This window comes from Sorex araneus, chromosome 2 (genome assembly GCF_027595985.1).
Source record: "Sorex araneus isolate mSorAra2 chromosome 2, mSorAra2.pri, whole genome shotgun sequence".
NCBI classification, from domain to species: Eukaryota; Metazoa; Chordata; class Mammalia; order Eulipotyphla; family Soricidae; genus Sorex; species Sorex araneus.
This window is the reverse complement of record NC_073303.1, coordinates 113,756,167-113,777,553: the sequence shown is the minus strand read 5'-3', so window position 1 is coordinate 113,777,553 and position 21,387 is coordinate 113,756,167. Positions and strand designations below refer to the sequence as shown.

The following is a 21,387-nucleotide window of genomic DNA, read 5'->3' as shown; positions in this document are numbered from 1 at the left end:
GAGATCCAAAACAGGTATCCTGGCCTGTGTTCCTCCTTTAAATGTCACTATCCATTATCCATTTGATTGGCTATCTCTTAGTTGGACAAGATCTGAAAAGGCCTTTTGATTAACGAGATTATTTACATCACTCCGCTCCTCACCACTTCTGCTGTAACAGTCCAAAATTTTTGTGATGAAAAATCTAGACTCAGGTTATTAGTATGTTCTTTAATAATAGTAAGAGATTGTCAAGTCCCCTTTTGTTTGTTTGTTTCTGTTCTGTTTTGTTTTAAATATTTTTTGTCTTAGGGGACACACCCAGCAGTGGCCAGGGGTTACTCCTGGCTCTTCACTCAGTACTTACTCCTTGCAGGCTCAGGGAGACCATATGGAATGCCCAAGATCGAACCTGTGTGGGCCACCTGCAAGGCAAACACCCTCTCTGCTCATAACAGTAACAGTTTTGTTAACCAAGATGTTTAATTTTTAAAAGAATCCAATGGCATCTAAGTGTAACTTTTATTTTACTAAATGTTTTTGCACTCATGGTTTATTCAAGACCATCTGTAATAGTGTAAAAATTTATGAAACCTAATTGGATGACTTAGTTTACCACTCCAAGTATTTATAAGTCAAGAAGGTTAATTTATAGGTGGCAATGGTGAAGATATAGTCCACTTCGAGTGCATAGGAAAAGAAAGGAGCTTCTTTAACTCTCGTCCAAGTTAGACTTTGGTCAATCTTTAAGGCAGTTTGACATTAGGGTACGTCATAAAAACTTGTTCTCATAAGTTAAGAAGTCTGAAGATTCAATGCCGATTTATAGCTTCAGAATAGCAGAAAGATTAAAATAGAGTTTAGTTATCGCAGATATCAAAGTGAATATATCTGCTTCCTGAAGGCTAATATATGAACACCAAAAATGAATTGAATTTTGAAAAACGTGAAAAGGCACTTCTGCCAATAACTCAACCAGGGGACGTCTGACTCACTTTGTGTCCTCCTGAAGATATCCCAAGGGAGATATGACTGAAAATTGCCAAAATTGCGGCTCACTGCACAAGACTTGGGAGCCAGCTGGTAGAATAGGGTGGCCACAGAAGATAAATCAGGTTATAAGGGGCCCACAGCTCAAAAGAAAAATGTTTGGTAAATGCTAATATAAAGGTGAAGAGTTTGCCACTAAAAAAACACAAGTTTCTGTATTATGTTTGACCCCATACTTATGAGGGCTAGGATGGGTGGGTGAGAGAGTGAGGAATCAGCTGTGATAATAGTCACTATATGCCAAGAACAATGATATGTTAGCAGCCCAAAGCCGGGATTGCTTAATAATACACAAGAGTATTTTGGATGAGGAAAGAGAAGACCTCTAGAAAATCACCATGTCTTAGGGTGTTTAATTGCTGCAAGAGAACTACTAATATGTTGAAGCACAAAAATTATTTTTTCTCCTTTTCCTCTCCTTCATGCTTCATATTTGATTGCACAGAGAACGGGGGATTATTGGTAAAGCCACTATTGCTGTCACTGTTCTCCCTTTGCTCATTGATTTGCTCAAGCAGGCACCAGTAACGTCTCCATTATGAGACTCATTACTGTTTTTTGCATATCGAATATGCCACGGGTAGCTTGCCAGGCTCTGGCATGCGGGCGAGATAATCTCGATAGCTTGCTGGAATCTCCGAGAGGGACAGAGGAATCAAACCCAGGTCGGTAGCATGCAAGGCAAACGCCCTACCCACTGTGCTATCACTCCAAAAACAAAACAAAAATGAGAACACTGATATTTCATTTCCTGTAAACGTTGGGATTTCAGTAAGACTTGCAGTTTAATAGGGGCATATTTTAAATTGGAAAACAATACAGACTTTAGATTGTGCTGGTTTTCAAAAGAAAAAATGTGACTACATAGAAAAAGTTATTGGAAAATATTGTTTGAAATAATTATCAGAAGTGATATATACATATACTTATGCTGATTTCTGTATCATATATAATGTAATTATACAGAATTTATCTTACCCTAAAAAGAGATTTCAAAGTAGTTTTTATAAAATAGCTTGCTTGAAACTTTTACATACTGTTACCTATTACTGAAAATGTTTCACTGTACACATGTTGAACTTTTAACAATAATGAACTGACTCTAATATCTTGTTTAACTGAAGTATGGACTAGTAATTAAAGAGTTATTAAATAAATTTCTAAAGGTATAAAGCTAATAATATAGAGTACTTGCATTTTAAGCAAATCCCATCTGACTCTAAAGTATTATTGACTACTAAGTCATTTAATATACTTGATCTCAAAATTCACTATTAGCCAACTTTTATTACCCAAATAATTTTATTATTCTGACCTGACTCCAGGGTAAAGTTTCAAAGAGAGGGAAATTATTCCTGGCATGACTTTTATGGGTGCTTTTCTCCAGGGCTGTTTTACAGGCTCATTATCTGGAAGAAATTCAAGGAGATACAGGATTAATGTTCACTGTTTACCTCACATCTCACATCTTTGCAACATAAATACTTTTCCCATGAACTGTTTTTAAAATTTGACCAAGAGAATGACCATATATACATTTATGTTAACTGAACAAGATTTGTATGTGATTTTTTTTTTTAGAAATTAACCCATGTAGCCGATTGGGAGAATCATATTAGGGTTTATGTTTTCACTTGATTTGATATTATCTTCACAAAACCTCAAGCTTTTCAACTGAGACTTAAGTAAATCATAATTGTTAATTAAAGTAATTCCTCAATTCACTCTTTCAAGGTAGGTAACAGCCAGAACTAATACAAATCTAATATGGTGCAGTGAGTGTTCTTTCCACCATTCGAATACATTTTTATTCAAGATAACTTTAGATGGAATAAGTTTTCCATTTCAGTACTAAAGGGAATATTTTAATTGAAGTAATCAGACCATATTTCCCTAATTGTTGTAGCAGGTATCCATCAGAGTATTGTGCAATCAAGACATATTGTTACAACAAAAATTGCTGAAAGAAAATCACTAAAATCCTCATTTACAAAACCTGCGTGAAACTTTTTAAATTTTCTTTTTAAGGACTTCAGGTGCACAAAATTGGCTTAATTAACATTCTTTCTTCCAGAAAAATATACTCATTTTCCAGAAAAGATGCTATTTTATTGTGTTTTACTTTTGCTTTATTCATTAATAATAGAATGAACACCTATGTAGACAAAATCACAGCATTACCAATAATATTTATATGAACTTGCTGCTCATTTTTACACTTTGCTATCTTTTTTCATCTGTCATGATAGATGCTATTTCTTACATAAAGTCTTTAAACTTAAATCCTGTCCATAAGGACATTTTTAATAACTCTTACATTATAAATTTGGCCATAGTTTAATGTCATTTTGTGTATAGTTTGTTATCATTGATTTCCAATCGCTTCATTAAAGTGTACTTAATATATATAGCATATATAGTGAAATCTGTTAGTGAACACATTTTTACTATTACAGAAGTAATAATATTATTATTATCATATAGGACCCTTATTATGCATATATTAAGAGTTACTTACCTAATGACTAGCTAAGACACATGTTGATCAGTGTTAATATTATTCAAACTATTGCCCAGAGGTTGCACCAAATTTATCCCCTGGAATATCAGTCTATAAAAGGTCCAATCAGAAAAGCAGTCTTTGAAGCATTTTGATAGAGAGAGAATTCTGAAAAAAATTTTTTTTTTGGTTTTTCATCAAACCCTGTGATGGACTGGTGTTACTCCTGGCTCATACACTCAGGAAATATGCCTGGTGGTGCTCAGGGGACCATATAGGATGCTGGGAATTAAACCTGGGTGGGCTGCGTGCAAGGAAGATACCCTACCCACTATACTATGGCTCCAGCTCCTGAATTATGAAAGTCTTTTAACAAAGAAGTAAATTTAAAACTGAACTTTGATTTGCATTTTCCATAACTCCATGAAGACTTACTGTTTCCTCGTATGTTAGTTGTATGTTCTTCATCCTTATGCTTTTATTTAGTTTGTTTTATAATTTTTAATAATTTTATTGAATTATCAGTAAAACCCCAAACATGTCAATGGTCCAGAGCAACAGTACAATAAAAAGGGTACTAGTCTTGCATGTGACTCTCTGCAGTTTGTTCCCCAGTACCTCATATGGTCCCCTGAGCCAATCAGGGTCAGGAATGACCTCAGGGTGTAGAGCCTGAGTAAGACCTGAGCATTCGGCAGGGTTTGCCCCTCACCTTCAACAAAACAAAATTTAAAAAAAAATGTCAATTTCTGGTGATTCTTCCAAACATAAATTTTTTCAGCTAAAGAAGACAGTAAATATAAATTAGTCTTCAAACTAAAAAGAAGATGAATATTTACTTTTGGCTATTTATTGAGCCAACAATTATCTTCTATAGTATGTTAATCAAGAGAAAACAAAGTAGTTCAAAATACTGTTAGTATATATGTGAGTGATAGCACAGAGGTTGGGCGTTCGCCTTTCACGTGGCTGACTCAGTTAGATTCCTCCGCCCCTCTCAGCCCGGAAAGCTACCCATGCATATTGGATATGCCAAAAACAGTAACAATAAGTCTGTCAATGAGAGACGTTACTGGTGCCCGCTTGAACAAATTGAGCAGCAGGATGACAGTGATACAGTGATATATGTGAATCAGTAGAACATTAAGTCTTAAAAGTAACATATTTATTCTGTTAAGCCAGATATTATATTATAAAATTAGGTTTCAGTTACAGGAAGAATTGCAAACATTTATATGTCAAGAAGTATTAATTTTATGTCATGAGAATACTATTTGAAATCTGTCACTGTCACTAAAATTTATGTAAAGCTAAAATAAAACTCTTTATATAACTGGGCCAGAAAAATAGGTTAGTAGGCTGAACACTTTGTTCATGGGAGATCTGACTTTAATCTCCAACACTATATGGATACTGATAAAATTGAACCCTGAGCGTAGTGAATGGAGTAGCCTTTGAACACCACTATGTGTGGCCACCAAGAAAATTATTTATACACTTTATTATATTAATAATTACTATTTATCCTTATGTGACCAAAGCATAGTACAGGACCTAAGGAACTTGCCTTGCTTACAGTCAACAAGGTTTGATTGTGATACTATATATGATGCCCTATTACAAATAGGAGTAACTACTGAGCCAGAGGGACGACTAAGCCCTCAGCACCACTGGTGGTGGCAGAAACATCCCAATAGTTACTATTGATATTCAATAAAAAATTTTGTATATAGTTATATATTAATATGTCAAATGTATAATTAGATAAAGGAGAAAGAGAATTGGCAGAAAATAAAATAATAAAATATTAACATGTAATTTATACTTAGATACATAAAAAATACAAACCAAACATAAATCTTAATTTCATGATTTTTTAGACTAATAGATCATAGTATCTAGCCTCAGATCATGGAATAGCTGACATGTAAAAGTTGGTTTTCTGGGATCAATCTTAAAATAATATATAAAAGAGAAAAATGTAGAATAAAGTTATTATGCCATTCATGTAACATACACTTTTCTAAATATGTAATGTGATTAAATACAATAGTTTACCCTTTGGCATGAAAATAATTTTCCATGCCAAAGGGTAAACTATTTTTTTTTTTGCAGTTGTTTCTAACATTCAATTTATAAATAAGATTCTAACATTCTAAATATATTCTTATCATTGTCCCAATACTCATTTATCTGTTTTTTTCAGATGCTTTATTATATCTTATCAGTGATTCATCTTCATTAGAATCCACTTGAGTTTTACCAGAAAATAGTGTAGCTGTTAATATTTTTATTATATAGCAGCTCTTCTTTCTTTTTTATATCTATCTATATATATTCATCTTTCTTGTAGTCTCTCTATTTAGAAATAAAAAGCTATTTTCAAGATTTAAGGATAAGTTTGTAGTCTTATATAGTGAGCTCTGGAATACTGCCCAATGTTTGGTTTTCTAATATGTTAAAAAAAAAGAGAGAGAAATAATTGAGTTTGAAAACTAACCACACAACACATTTTAATGTATTAATATTGCAGTAAAATATCCTTTACACAAAAATCCTTATTCTGCTTTTCAGCTGTTCAACCAGGGAATTTCTACCAGCTCTTCTTTCATGCAACCTAGTCATCTATTAGTCTTCTACTATCTTTTTACATATTTATCATTGACCTTTTATTCTTAGAATTAAAGACTTTGTTCCACTGAATGAGTAGAATAAGCCCTTTTTCCACTTATTCAGCTAAAGTAATCATGCCATGCTTTTGCTTGCCTTAGATCTGCACCCATATTTTAGGGATCCCAGTTTTGCCCAATTAGCTAATAAATTATTTTCTAAGTAGACAACTATTAAATGCAACATATGTTTGTGCCTTATGCTTATAAATGTGTTTACTTACTAGCTTCTCTTAATGATAAATTTTTTGAGACCAAGTAGCTATACTACTTTAAGATGTAGTTATGGGATTTAGAAAATTATTTTCATATAATTGGTAGCCACCAAATTTTGGTGAATATTCAAAAATAGAAGCAAGTTAATGAGTTACATCCCTTTTATTTAATTTATTTACTTAACTTCCATTTATTATGTTAGTGTTCAGACTAAAATAGTGCACTATTTTATGCAAAAGCATGGACTGGTTAATTATACTTGCTGAAGATATGCAAGGGCAATGCACAAAGAATTAAGCTTTAAAAAATAATAAAACCCTTTTCTGGTGAATGGCACATTACTCCATTGTTTAATGATTTTCTGCTTCAGTTAAAAATTGTGACCTCATTAATATTAAATAGTAAATGTGGTGTCATTCACATATATTCATGTCAAACTCCACTGAAAAATTACCTGAACTTTCCAACTTACTAACTGAAGTGCATTTTTATTGAGATTTAGTATGACAAGAAAGATTAAAGAATATTAACCTACAACTGAAAAAAACCTGGACTTTTTACTGATTGAAAGTTATAAGTTAATATAGCAGCACTTTCTATTTCGGTATGCCATTCTGGAATATACTTGATTTAGGATCAAGTACATATTTGAAAAAGAAGCTGGTTCAATAGACTATCACAGGGAAGGTATGTAGGTTGAGGTTAGTAGAATACAGAATTCTGAATATTTATCCATTGTAAGAATTAAGGGAGGAGTATATATAAAGGTGACACAAGTTGAAAGATTTACTCTAAGAAATATGTAGCCATGGGCAAAAGAGGAGAGAGAAGCAGAAATGTGTCACCACATAGAGTAATATGGTCCTGGCAGTGAGAAAAACTCATATTCACTAAGCATAATGTTTTTCAGATTGATTGATGTAGCATGTGGAAGGATTCCTGTATTATATGGCCAATAAAAAGAATTATTTGTGCATAAAAAGAATTAATATGATTGTGCTTATGTGTGGAATATTAAAAAGCCATGATCAGAGAACTAGAGAGCAGAGCAGTGATGCCAGAGGGTAGGAATTGGTGCTGGAGATAGGAAACTTTGGTGGAAGATGCCGGTGCAAAATTTCGTTTAAAAAATGAGTAAGTTCCAAGACCTAATGTACATCATAATCACCGTAGTTAATGATACCATATTGTGCACTTGAACGCTCCTGCGAGTGCTCTCACTTTAAGTTCATGGACAAAAATGGTAACAATGTGAAGTGATGGATGAATTAATTAACTTGATAATGGTTTTTGTTTTATATATAGTGTAAACAAGATTTAAGAATCCAGTTGGAACACTGTAAAACTTGTGTTGTGAAAACTTAAAACATAATTAGGTGTCTATGAATAAAATTTTTTTAAAAATTTGAGAAAAGAAAAGAAGAAAAGAGGCTCTTATTTTCCAAATCAAAGCAATTAAATGCCCAAGTGGCCATGAGAGGATAGGGAATAGTTGTAGCGCTTTATTTGAATAAAGTAAACAACTAGTATTATCAAACAATGTCAAGTGATTTTTATTTCCAGGCTCGATTAAAATCTCAAATCACTTATCTCAATAAAGTTATGTTTTGAGACTTAAGTTATTTTCACATAAAATTAAATAACTTATACTTCAGTGTGCTTTTTGTCTTCTCATAAGCTTGAAGAATTATTTTTAATGGATAGATGGTGTTTTTTTTATGTTTTTCTCTCCTGTATTAAAGTTTTGAAAAGGATGGATTAGCATTTATTTGACTAGTGAATAAAATTTCTATAACTGAAAATTTTAGAAATGTTGGGGCATTAATAATAAAATTATTTAAAAATTAGATGACTTATTGAAAAGGCTGTGAGTATAAGCAGGGGATGAAGAACAGTGGGTAAAGTGTTTACCTTGCATAATAGAAATTAACCAGTTTTGATCCCAGATCCACATAAAGTTCCTGGATTACCACCAGGAGTTATCCCTAAGCACAGAGTAAAGAGCAAACCCTAAACATCACGGGTGGGTTCAAAACAAAAATAATAATTTATACAGAGGATTTTACACAGAGGGTCAGGGCGCTAGCACAGTGGGTAGGGCGTTTTCCTTGCATGTGGCTAACGCAGGTTGGATTCCTCTGTCCCTCTTGGAGAGCCCAGCAAGATACCCAGAGCATCCCGCCGCATAGCAGAGCCTGGCAAGCTACCCCTGGTGTATTGGATATGCCAAAAATAGTAACAACAAGTCTCACAATGGAGACATTACTGGTGCCCGCTCGAGCAAATTGATGAACAATAGGATGACAGTGATACAGTATACTTATTTATAAGTCACCTAAAATATTCCATATACATATACATTCTATTTTGAAGAAAGATTACTAGCCATGCTGTAACAGAATTTTTTGTTACTGTTTCAATTTTTATCATATCCAAATATTTATCAGTTTTATCATATAAAAATGTATATTTATGCATCTTGGGAGGGAATGATGGGGAAAACAACTGGGGTCCAGGGTGAGTCCCTGAGACGTAACTGGACGAGTGGTAGGTGGTCCCTCCCCTGGCAGGGTCCCCTTGGTCTCCCCTCAGCAACTCTCCCTCGCTCCCTCCCTCTCAGACAGCTGGATGCAGTTTCCAGTCACTGTGCCTAAAACAAAACATCAGGGACTGTTGAACAAGCTGAGTGCCAGCCAGCCAGAGACAGTGAAGAACCAGAACACCCTGTGGTTTTCTGCTTATGGGCTCCTGTGGGAAATCCCCGACACCCAGGCGTTCATCCATTGTCCTCACTTTCTTCTGAAGGTATAGAAACCTAAGCCTGATTGCAATAAAGTGAGTCTTCTTCCTGCAGAGGCTCCTGGAGTGCGTCTTCTTTTGTCTGGCTTGTCTTCTAGTATAGCTTGGCACACTCGTCCTCCCTCTAAGGGCTATCCTCCATTCCTATCTGGTGTGCAACAGGTGGGGTTGGGTGGACTGCCATGGCCAGCTTTCCCGCCAGTTCTGTGGGTCCACCATATCAGAACAAAATATATTGACTCTTCAATATCAGGATGGACCATGTCCTCAGAAACAGCTGTAAAATCAATACTGAAACAGTTCCCGTAGGACTATTTTGTGTAGAACCCTAAAGTAAGAATTACATAAAATTTTATTATACTTTACTAAGAGATTTTCTCTCTTAGTTTTTTGAGTCACACCCAGTGATGCTCAGTGGTTACTCCTGGCTCTGCACTCAAGAATTACTCCTGGCGGTGCTTGGGAACCATATAGGATGATGGAGATCAAACCCAAGTCAGCCGCATACAAGGCAAACAGCCTACCTGCTGTACTATAGCTCCATACCCTAAAGGTGATTCTTATTGGAAGAGAATAGCACCTCTTAAGAGGCCATTATCCCCCCAAACATTCTGTTCATAATGTTTTCATTATTTCAATACCATTGAGCGATGGCTAAATTAAAAGGACAGTGGTGAGAATCCTAAGGGTAATGTCTATTATTGGGGAAATTGGGTTCTGAGTCCGATTCTCTCCATTTTCAAAGTTAGCATGTATTTTGTCTAGTCAAACTACAACTGTTACCCAAAGAAACACCATGCAAGTTAAGGCCCTTGCACTGTAGGAGGTGAACCCAAGAATGATTCCTGGCACTGTTCATAATCCTCTAAACATTAACAGGGGTGGCCCAAGCAAAGTATATCTTCTATTCTAGGCTAAGTTAATACATTTTAGTTCAGTGTATTAAGGATTAATATTAATGATTATTATTAACTTATTAATGTTAAGTTTGAATCCTGGAGGAATAAATAACTTATTCCATTAATATCCTGTCCAGGCATTTGTGTTGACTCTGTTATTATACTTTCAGTGCTTTCGGTCTATGTTAATGTACTTGATTATCTAGGATGTAGTTCCAGAAAAAGAAATTTAATATCCCTCAAGGACTTAAAAATATTTTTGAAAATAGAAAACCCAAGCCCTCCTCCTCCTCCTCCTCTCCCCAGCTCCCTTTGCTTTATTCATTTGTTGCAATACATAAAGCATGAATTCATTTCTGCTAATTACTTACAGGGTCGCATGCAGAGCTCCCGGCAAGCTACCCATGACGGATTTGATATGCCAAAAACAGTAACAACAATGTGCTCCTCGTGTTTCTGGAGCGAGCAGACGCCATCGCCTACACTAAAACGAGGCAGGGACAAGTGAAGAAGTTACTGACAGGATGACAGCGATACAGTGATATTGGTTGTGAGGGCAAAACTGATGCCATTCTCAACTAGGCCTCAGTTTCTGTTTCCCCAAAGCAGGACTTGCAGTTTCTGGTAAACTCCTAATTGAGTAATTCACCTAGATAAAGACACTGCACTGTTGTGTCTGGTTGGTCATGAGGGGTCACTGTACCCTCCTTAAAGACTGTTACTAACCATCATCTAATTGCTGACCACTATAGTAATAAGGCCAATGCTTAAAATAGATCAGTATATAAACCGTTTTTTTTAACTGAACCCTATATAAATTGTGATTGGGAGTCGGGTCCTTGTCAAGCCTCCACTATGTTGGATGAAACTTGGACCCTAGCTTCAGCTAGTAATGGCTCGGGCTAGTAATAGGTTCCTTTGCTTCTGCATTGTTGTGTGTGAACTTGGTCTCTCTTCAATTGGGGATCTGAAACTTGGGCACAACAGGTAACATGGTACATGCTTCATAGAGAAGACGATATCCTCAAGATATTATAGTAAAGTCAAGATATTATAGTAAGTGTAGAGCTAGTGAAGTTTCATCAGGAAGGCAAGTGTTGTAAAGTGTGAATTTTGTCAGCTACTGATACATTTGTGTGAAAGAATTGACCGTCTTCTGTGGAAAAATCAGAAGCACAAACATTTTCCAATGTCTCACTATCCAGTTGTTTGGACAAACCTTTGTATGTGTTCATATTTGTCTTGTTATCTTCAGTTGTTTTTTTTTTAATTTTCATTTTCAGAGAAATGAGTGGAATATTTTTACATTTGTTTACCCTAAAATTTATATCCTTATTTTGCTCCTAAATATTCTATACATCACCGACTTTTGTCCACAATATATTCTGAAAACTATTATCATTTCTTTCATCTTCCTAAACTTAGTAACACTCTCTAGAGTTTTATATTTGACTTGTTTTGGTTCCTATATAAGCCTTACAACTTTAGGAGTAATAAAATATGACCCTTTTATGACTCCACTTATCTATGCTAATGAACTTTCTGAATAATATTTCTGATATTTAAAAATTATTTTTTTTAATTTATCTTGTTCAGTTGTTCTCCTACAATGCTTCCCTGATTTCCTTCTAACATGTCTCTTGTGGGGACCTGGAGATAATGCAGGGTTTTTGTCTGCATCCCACCCAGATTCAATCCCTGGTGCCACAGGGTCACAGAACATCTCTGAGTGGAACCCCACTGGGTGATCACAAGTTCTGAAGAACCCAAATGGCACTGCAGTCTGTAGCCCTGGCACTGAACCACAGGGCCCATTGGCAGAGTATTATGGGTACCTCAGTACATAATCTCACACCTTCTTAATCTTGTGCTCTTACTTACATACCTCAGAGAAAATCTGCTCCAAATACTGTATTGTATAATGGTTGAGATCTTCAGGAAATTACTGCAATCTGGTTAAGCCCTTAATAGGAAATCGGGATCTCTCGCATATTTGGAAGTAGTTAATTCAGCAGCCATACTATATAGTGTTAGAATGAATGCTGTCTGGATTATGCCCGACATTACTCCAAAGTTAAATGCACAGTTTATTATGTAATTCATTGTCAATTTAGTTCACTGGTGCAAAGCCTGGAGAAAGACACTCTTTGTAGTGATCCATTCATTAAACTTATTCTGAACACTGAAACTTTATTTTCCAAAGGATTATAATAGCAAGTAATTATAATCAGAATTTCAGTATAAGGAGACCTAGGTAAACTTCAATGACAACACGTCAGGATTAATGGAGAGCCAAGCTCACAAACATGCATGAAGTTAATAATGAGTTAATAGAGGGAGTAGCAATGGTAGCACCGTCAAACATTGTGCTTGGGATGTTCCCACAGCTATTCTAGACCAAAAGAAATAATGCAGATTCTTGGGTAAAGGAATATGAGCAGAATGATCAAATACTAGCTTTTCACATTTGGGAATAACAAGTGGATTCCCCCAGAATCATGTTATCACTTGCTCTAATTTTTGTGCAGAAGTTGAACAAGATCTAACTCCTAAATAGTGCTCATTGAAGAAAATTATCAGAAAAGGCAGATGTCTAGTCATCTGTTTTTCATCTATAGGTGGACATCTCACAGTTTATATTGGAATAATATTTCACTGTCACTGTCACTGTCATCCTGTTGCTCATCGATTTGCTCGAGCGGGCACCAGTAACGTCTCTCATTGAGAAACTCATTGTTACTGTTTTTGACATATCCAATATGCACAGGTAGCTTGCCAGGCTCTGCCGCTAGGGCTCAATACTCTCGGTAGCTTGCCGGGCTCTCCGAGAGGGGCGGAGGAATCGAACTCCGGTCAGCCGCTGTGGGGTCCCCCCTGCGGGCATCATCCTGTCCCGCAGGGAGGACCCTTCGTGGGGCTAAGGAGGGGACGCAACCGAACAAAGAGACGCAGAGCCAGAAGGAGGAGGAGAGAGAGAGTTTATTCACAGCAGTTACAATACTTATACCTCTTGGTGGGAGGGGGCGGTATGCATGCTTGGACCCCCATAGGAACAATAGTAAAATGCAGATCAGGCATGGGTGTTGGGCAGATCAGGCATGGGCGTTGGCTAGTGAGAGTGGAATGGCGAACTGATAAGATCAGTAAGGTCAGCAGTGGTGACCTTGTTACAGGAATCCCAAGTAAGCCTCCGCTTGACTAGAGGATAAGAGCCAGGCTTGTAAAATGGCTCCCTACAGGCCGAGTGAAAGGCGAAAGCCCAACCGCTGTGTTATCGCTCTAGCCCCAGAATAATATATGTTTTTTAATAGATTTATGGTCAAAGGATAAGCACATGGAAAATTCTCAATAAATTTATAAAATAAAAATAAACAAATAGATCAAATATTTAAAATACTTGGATATTCCAATAATATCATCTCATCTTTTAACACTCAATTTTTTAACCACCCCCATAATACTCTACCAGAAATCCCCTCAACCCAGCAGTTTTATTTTTAATTTTAAAATTTTTATTTTTAACTAAAAAATGTATTTTATAAAAGCACCACGATTTACAATATTATTCATAGGAATAGGAATACAATGGTCCCCAGCAATCACGCCACCAGGATCAACTTCCCTCAGCCTTTGTCCTCAGGTCCCTTCCACACTCCCAGCTCATCAGTTCAACAGGCACATTTTTAACTTTGATTGTTGAACTCTGGATTTCTGCCTTTGGTGCTGTTGATTCTGTGGCTTGAATATATAGCTATAAAATTCTTTTAAACCACCAACATCCCTGTCTTCTTGATCCCTGACCCCAGTTTCTAGTAGTGCCCAAAGAAACTATTTTCACATGAATTATAGATATGAAATGAGCATAAGAGTTTCTCTGATCCCTTGTCTAACCTCATGGCAGTAGTGGGAACAAAGCGAGTGAAAAACAAGGATAGGCATTCTCACTTTTCTAAAGCCTTACTTGTTTTAGTCATTCAACTGGCATACTTCCTATTTGGGTGTGTTTGTTATTATTTTTTTTTCATGCTTCTTTTGGGCCAGTTCCAACTGTCCTTAGGACTTATGCCTGGTTCTGTGCTCAGAGATCATGCCTGCCTGGCTCAGGGAACCATATTGGGGTGCTGAGGATTGAACTCTGCCTGGCAAAGTGCATGGCAAAGCACTCTGCACACTGTAATAGCACTCTAGCCTAACATATTTATCCTTATAATTGGTGCCAAAACAATTTTTATGATTATCAATTAATTGCATATGCTTGGTGGCTCCAATCATGTCACTAAGTGATCTTAAACATTAGTTTGTTACTTTCTTTTTTTTTATGTCTCCCCATTCATTAATACAAATCTGGAAAAGGGTTTACCTTAGGTGTAAATGGGATAGTTTTACCAGTCCTCCACTTTCTATACAGTCAATGTAAAAACCCTAGCCTATGATAAGAACAAGGCGGCATTGTGTACTATTTTTTAAATAATCTTACAGAGTTTAATTTCCCATTTGATGGAGTAACCCGTCTGTAACCCTGACAGTACTCAGGGTTCCAGACTTCAGGGATAACTCCTAGCTTTGTGCTGGCAATGCTCAGATGACCATATGGTGTGGTAGGAATCAAACTTGGGTCAGCCATATGCAAGGTAAATGCCCTACCCTACCCCTGTACTGTAGCTTAGGCCCCCATATTATGGAATATAATGTAAATTTATATTTAAGCTGAGTTTCTCTTAAAACAGTGTGATATCAATGTTCTAAAGTATTAATATTTTGTTAAAGTTTCTCCAATTGGCAGTGTTCTTTTGTTCATCAAATTGAATTAGTTTTAAACTCTAATTTAATATTCTATAAACTTATGTAAATTGCATTTTTAGATTTCATTAGAGTATCAAATTGCCAACATTTAAAAATAGAGAGTTATTTGGAGTGAATTGTGGTAGAGTCTGCAATTGAATCCAATTAATATTTAGCCTTTGAAATAAAAAAAATACATAACTAGTAACTGCTATGCCACAACCCTCATTAAATAATGTAAATCACTATTTTATGCAAAAATTCAAAGTTTCAATATGAATATGACCAATGTGGACATCCTCAGAGGAAAAAAGAAAAAAATTAAACTTTAAAATACACACAACATAAAAAAGTAAAAGTTACCATTTATCACTTAATCTCTATTATAGTATGCATCTATGGACGACACTTCAATTAAAAACTATGATAGATATGAAGCTATAAATTCCACCATTAATTAAATGTAAAGTGTTCAGGAGTCACTTGGTATTTGAAGTTTGATTTGTTTTCTCAGTTTTAATAGCATCACAGAGTGAATGCTGGACTTTAATTGTTTCCCTTCTTTTCCTCTATATATTATAGAGACTGACTCTAGATTATGACAAAACTAGTATACACCTTGTTCATTTCCCTTTCCTTAGGGATCAAAATCTTATAGTACCTTTTCAATATGTTCAAATAATTTTTACTTATTTATTTATAATTAGAGGATAGCTCTAAATATTTTTAGTATGTTGTCATTAAATGAAGAATTGTGACAATGTTCAATTATAGATGTATTTTTGCATTTTCATAATATTCAACTCTATCCATAGATTTTTCCTCTCGGAGGACCCCGCAAGCTATTGAGAGTATCCACCCACACGGCAGAGGCAGGCAAGCTACTCGTGGCATATTCAATATGCCAAAAACAGTAACAATAACAGGTCTCATTCCCCTGACCCTGAAAGAGCCTCCAATCATTGGGAAAGACGAGTAAGGAGAGGCTGCTAAAATCTCAGGGCTGAGTGTAATAGAGACGTTACTGGTGCCCACTCAAGTAAATCGACAAACAACTGGATGACTGTGATGACTGATGACTGTGATCCAGAGATTGAAATCTCCAGTGTACTACAGTTCTGGTTATCTTTTAAAATAGAAGCAAAGGGCTAGAGAGGTAGTACAGCAGGTAAAGTACTTTGCTTTTCACAGAACCCAACAAGTTTCAGTCGCTGGAATTCAAACCCTGAGTCCACCAGCAGTTTGAGCACAGGGCCATGAGTAAGCCATGAGAACCTTTGCATGGCCAGAAATCAAAATAAAAAAAAATAGAAGCAAAAAGAATACGTTTTAGCTTATATTTAATATATTGTCTAAAACATAAGAACTTTAACATCAGTATATGTTGACTAAATGTTTTAGATGCTAAAATACAGGAACATGCATGCATACACATAAAAAAATCCAAAAATCTAACTCAGCCAAAAAACAGTAACAAGTCTCACAATGGAGACATTACTGTTGCCCGCTCAAGCAAATCAATAAACAACGGGACAACAGTCTGACAGTGTGATATATTAATAAATTGTACCACTCCATTAAAGACAACAAGTAATAGAAATAGATGTTCTATATATTTGTCAAGTAGCTAGATTTAACTTCTAAAAAGCGAAATAAGTGAATATATTTATGCTGCATATGGAATTTTTTTTATTTGTATAATAATCACAAATGGAATTATTACATTCAAAAGAATTGTTTTCTTATTCAAATATTTTGTGATTCACAATCCAAATTGGAAAATATCATTCATCAGATTCTTTTAAACTTGGCATGTAATTTGTTAGGAAATATGGACTTCTGAAGGTGCATCTTTCTGTTTTTACATAAAAGGTTGATATAAAAGAAGGTCTCCTTAAATTAACTTAAGCCAGATATTAATTTCTGCTCAAATGTTTACCAGAAAACACTAAAACAAATGGTCATTATGTTATAATGTCATAAATTTTGGAGAAACTCAATAAATAAATATTCATTGCAATATTAATTGAGTCATTAAAATGAACATGCAAACAATTTTCTGGGTGTCACTTCTTAGAGCAACTATTATTTGTGTGATTTGATTCCTTTGAAATATTTAGGGAAGAATAATTGCAAGAGTTAAGATTATGTGCAAAAAGGATGTGGCAGTATCATGGGAATATGAAGGCTATTAGTTGGTTAGTAAACTATTCATTTGTTAATTAAGAAATTACATATTATCCCTCCAGTTAGGGAGGAACTCCATTCATACTGACTGCAGTCTAAAACCCCTTTGCTGAAGACATCTATCATGCTTCTTTTGCTTTAGTCTTTTCAGTTATGTCCTTATCATATGTCAATTACTAAAAGTATTAAAACCTCTGGAGTAAACTGAATAAATAACCACACAGAAGGAAGGAAAGATTAATAGAGCAGGTACGATGCTTGCCTTGTATTTGCTTGATACCAGTGTAGGGTAGGGACAGGATCCTCCAAAACAATTCTCACAGTATTCAGAGCCACTCCTGCCAATAAACAGGCTCCACACTGGATCATATAAATTGGGGATCTGAGAATAAGGTGCCCATCCAGTAATGCTGCCTGGGGCTGCCAGATCTCCACCCTGCAATGCTGGGTCAAGGAAGCATGTGGTACCAGGGATTGAATTAGAACCCCACATGCCCACAATCTCTGTCCTATCTCCCCAGTCCATGTACTTGTGTTTTCAAACAAATTGTTTAGTGTAACCATCATTGAAAGAAATACCCTATTTCTTATTATATGTGTGTGGGTGTGAGTGAAACTTGCTTGTAGTGTGTACTCAGACCCAATGTCTTTGAAGGAAATATCTGCTAGGACTTTCTCTTAAATTGTTCTATTGAATAGAGTTATAAACTTAAATTAAGATCTTAACATTTCTCCACAGCAAAGTTAAATCACAACCTACTTGAAAGAGAAACCTAATTTTATGTTGAATGGGGTTAGCTTGCCAATACCACTCAAATACTCAAATTCAACAAAAATTTAAGTTTCCAAAAAGAAATTCTAAGTCTGAGTTTTCTAAATGGATGTAAAGGAGGTTAGAGGTAGAAAGCATTTTAAACATGTGCACAGCTATCCCTATGTACATCATATATTGGGGAAAAAAAAAAGGTTGTTGAGATTTAGGGTCTTATAGAAATAGATTAAATCAGTAGAAGAGGCAAAGCATCTTGTAAGAATTTGACCAAATAGTAAGAACATGTTAAAATAGCATGAGCAACTTATTATATAGAGATTTTGATTTTGTTGTCTCTGATTTTGTTGGTCGTTTAAAACAGAGCAAGACAACTTACTACCTCTTATATACACAATAAACTAAGAGGCTCAAAGAAATGGGGATTCAAGAGTAAGAAGGTTCTAAAACAATATTTAGTTATACAGTTCATTGAAAGAAATTGCACATGACTATTATCAGATAATATGTAGGACTGTACAGCTAAAAACATTAGGAAAGCAATGCTAAGGGGATCGTATAAAACAGCCTTCTGCTAAGTTTTCTTTCTGTGATTACCCAGGAAAAGTCATTAGTATCAAATCTTTGTGAAAATCAATATACTTCAACAGGTGTGACAGAAATGGGAGAGACAGAAACAGGAAAGACTCTTTTCTTAAAACCCTTGTTTTTTTCATGAGTATACGTCCAGTTTTGGCAAAGAAATGGCCAGATAAGTGGCAATTCTTAAGAATTTACTGGTTGTTTATGATCCATATCCTTGTCTCTGATATAGAAGCTATCATGGTCAAATTCAACAAACTGTGGAATTATTCCATTAGAATGCCATGCCGAAATTCTTTCCCTGTGCATTCCAAACAGACGTCTTCTGCTTCACATGCAATAGTAGTAGTAATAATAGTAGTAGCATACTATATGCAACATAGGTCTATTCTAAAAATATACAGCAAAGTGTCAAATTTATCAATTAATGAGAATCCCAGAGAGACTGCAAGTAGCTCAGCTGAATGCAAAATTTGATGGTCATTTGAGATTGCTGCTTCTAAACACCTGCTTCTATCTCCACGAACAGATGATGGGAAACTCCATGAACAGATGATAATGTTTGTGTCATAGTAGATAGACACATTGTCAAATACAAATAAAATATTTTGTACTTAAAATTGCACATAAACATCTCCAGCTATATAAAGGGAAATTATAAGTTGACTGAGCCTTATCATTTCTCAGAGGCATACCATTTTGTCAGACAGTTTGTCCTTTGTTTGCTTAGGTTCCTTCTCTTAAGGAAAGACTGAGTAACCCATCTTTCTTTTTCTAAAAAAAAAAAAAAAATTATTGAATCACCATGTGGAAAGTTGCATAGTTCTCAGGGTTGTGTCAGTTATACAATACTCAAACACCCTTCCCTTCACCAGTGCCCATATTCCATCACCAACCACCCCAGTATACCTCCTGCCCCCCCAGTCCCCGCCCTTGTAAGTGATAAGTTTCACTTTGTTTACTCTTTATCTTGATTACATTCCATGTTTCAACTCATAACTCCCTATTGTTGCTGGAGTTCCCCCCCAAAAAAAATAGACAGTCCTACTGCCAAGGAAGCATTTGATAGTTTTCCATTGCTGAGAATGTAGAGATATTAAGTCCCACTGTTTGTTACATAACTTTTTTTCCCCTCCTTCCCGCGCCACCAAGTTCATGCCTACTTAGTAATCCTCATAGTATGATTGACACCATGCTGGCTGACAAAGGGAAAAGAACCGAGAAAGATGGTTATTTTCCGTCATCAGCCAGCGTGGGGATATAGGTTAGTTGATAGTCTAGCAACATGCCTGCAAGCAGTTTCTGGAACCAAAAGTAGTGCGCTGGTATCGGCCCCAGCTCGAGACTCCACCAGTGTCCCGCTGTTCCATGTACATAGTAATTTTTTTGCTTATATCCCCTTCCCATGCCACCAGGTTCGTGTCTGCTTAATGGACATCATAATATGGCTAACACCACACCGCCTTTCTTCCTGAGAAAGAAATATTCCTTCTCCTCAGCCGGCATGGGGTGATAGCTTAGTTCAGTCTAGAGAGATGGCTACCACTTTGATTGCCTCCAATATTTCAACAAAATACCTACTATTCTTGTTAGGATTATCCCCCCAAAGTCCAACCCGTTACGAAGGAACCACTTCATATTGCTGATGATTAGATGACATTAGGTCACGCGGCCGCTGTGGCCGTGTGGTTTTGGGTTTCTGTATGAAGTCCAAGGAAAATTCTGCCAGAAATCATATCACTACAAACTTTTACCCTTTTATGGTGCTCATAATATGGAAAAACCTAGAGAGAAATATCCGGCCCCCGTTGTAGCAGCCTGGCGTACACGCTCAGTTCACATTCTGGAAGTATTTCAGTGGGCTGCTGTTGTCCAAAGTAGCTCTTTGGGGCTCCTCAGTCATGCTAGAGCAGCAGCAGCGGCGAAAGGCGAGCGCACGTGGGTCCACTGTGCTTAAGTATCGGCGGGGGGGCTGGGACCGGTACTTCCCCGTCCCCTGGGATGTCCCGTGAGACCCGCCGCTGCTGGATCGGTGTCTCCATTTTGTGCTCAAAGAAAAGCGGTGAAAGCTTTGCTGTGCCTAGGAGGGAGGAGTTGAGAGAGAGATATTAAAAAAAAAAAGAGAGTTACCTGGCCCCCGCTGTAGCAGCCTGGCGTAGACACTCAGTTCACATTCTGGAAGTATTTCATTGGGCTGCTGGTGTCCAAAGTAGCTCTTTGGGGCTCCTCGGTCATGCTGAAGCGGTAGCGGCGGCAAAAGGTGAATAACCCATCTTTCAGTGACAAGCAAAGCCCTGGCAGCCGAAAACCTCCAGAACCTTGCCACAGCCATGCTCAAGGTCACTCTGCACATGCTTGGATGAGCCTCACCCATGAAGGAAACTGACAGAGGAACCCAGGTATGCAGGACCTGTGGCTGAGATCTCCAAGCCTGCTTGGATAGGGACTGGGCATCCTCCACCCAGATCTCCAGTTTTCCAGTAGCTTGACAGTCACACCCCCCACCCCACACACACACCATGTAATCTCATCAATGGCCAAGATCCAGAAACTATAAAATAAAGCTCCCAGAAAAGAGCAATGCAGAATATTGCACAGCAGAGCCTGGCAAACTACCCACGGCGTATTTGATATGCCAGAAACAGTAACAATAATGGGCCTCATTCCCCTGACCCTGGACTCGACAGGGATGAATAGAGATATTACTGGCATCCACTCGAGAAATGATGAGCAGTGGAATGAGAGTGATATAGTATATATCACCATACAGTGATACAGTAACTAAGAATGCTAATCAATTGACTTTATGACAGGGAACATAGGTCTCATCTCATTACAGGGTGGCAGGGGCCAAGTCAGGAGTCTTTGAAGCCTGTGAGAATAGAAGCAGCATGACTAGGTTAGAAATAAAAGTAGAGGGGTGGAAACACTTGCACTCCATGGGTTTGAACCCCA

The 21,387-nt window shown here is 36.7% G+C and overlaps 1 non-coding gene across 1 annotated transcript; it reads right to left on the bottom strand.

Moving 5' to 3' along the window:
• Positions 1-14,428: 14,428 nt before the first annotated feature.
• LOC129403058 (small nucleolar RNA SNORA51) lies at positions 14,429-14,561 on the bottom strand. Its single transcript, XR_008629047.1, has one exon. It is a non-coding gene; the product is annotated as a small nucleolar RNA SNORA51 (small nucleolar RNA).
• Positions 14,562-21,387: the final 6,826 nt, after the last annotated feature.